This window comes from Pinus tabuliformis, chromosome Q, assembly GCF_031772625.1.
Source record: "Pinus tabuliformis cultivar Carrire ecotype Pingquan chromosome Q, CPIR1, whole genome shotgun sequence".
NCBI classification, from domain to species: Eukaryota; Viridiplantae; Streptophyta; class Pinopsida; order Pinales; family Pinaceae; genus Pinus; species Pinus tabuliformis.
This window is the reverse complement of record NC_142296.1, coordinates 1,202,250,368-1,202,251,727: the sequence shown is the minus strand read 5'-3', so window position 1 is coordinate 1,202,251,727 and position 1,360 is coordinate 1,202,250,368.

The following is a 1,360-nucleotide window of genomic DNA, read 5'->3' as shown; positions in this document are numbered from 1 at the left end:
GAGGATGATAAGATGAGCTATGAGCTAACTGAGTACCAAGACAAGAAAATAACCAAAAATTTCCAGTGAAAATGGGATCTCTGTCACTTACAATAATCTTTGGGTTTCTAGCTTTTGAAATAAATGCAGTAAAACTGTACTGGCTTTAAATGGATGTGATAATGCACAAAAGTGTGCATACTTGGTAAGTTTGTCAACTACCACCATGATGACACTCTTTCCCTCAGACTTGGGTAAACCTGTGATAAAATCCATTGAAACCTCCTCCCAACGTTGGCTTGGAATGGATAAAGGTTGTAATAGACCCGGTGTCTTAATTCTTTCAACTTTATTTTGTTGGCAAAACAAACATTCTGCCACAAACTTTTGAATATCTGATTTAAGGCCATCCCAAAAAAATTCCTTCTTAACCCTGTGGTAAGTTTTTAAAAATCCTGAGTGCCCTCCTAAGGGAGAAGTGTGCAATTCCATAAGAATCTTTTGTTTTAGCTGGGAATTCTTACAGAGGTATAAGCGATCTTTGTACCATAACGAATCATTTTTCCAACTAAATGTATCAGACATACTGGAATCTTGTTGTAGGTTTCGAATAAGTGCCCACACTTCTTCGTCATTCTTCCATTCCTCCCTTGCTTCGTTTATCCAATCTGGTTGGATAATAGAAATGGCACACAACAATGCTTCCACATCCTCATCCTTTCTTGAGAGTGCATCTGCCACCACATTTTGCTTCCCCTTTTTGTAGATGATTTCAAAGTCATAACCCAACATCTTTGTGACCCACTTTTGTTGCTCTTTAGAGGATCTTTGTTCTAAAAAGTATTTAAGGCTATCATGATCCGTTTTTACCTTGAAGTGTCTTCCCATTAGGTAGGGTCGCCATTTCTTAAGTGCATGGAGTATTGCCAACATTTCCTTCTCATAAATAGCTTTGCTTAAAAACTTTCCCTTGATTGGACGACTTTCAAAAGAAATGGGTCCTTCATCTTGCATTAGAACAGCACCAATTCCATTTCCTGAAGCATCACATTCCACAATAAAGGTTTTTGTGAAGTCCAGTGTAGCTAAGACCGGTGCTTGGCACATTTCCTCTTTAAGATGTTCAAAGGCCTTTGTTGCTTCCAGAGTCCATGAAAATGCATCTTTCTTCAATAATGTTGTTAGAGGTGCTACTATTCTCCCATAATTCTTAACAAATTTGCGATAATATCCTGTCAACCCAAGAAATCCTCGCAGATGCTTTATGGATGTGGGGATTTTCCATTCCTTAATGGCTTTAATTTTGCTAGGGTCTACCTTAACGCCTTAATGAGATACAATATGACACAAATATTCCACCTCCTAGACTCCAAAGGAACAT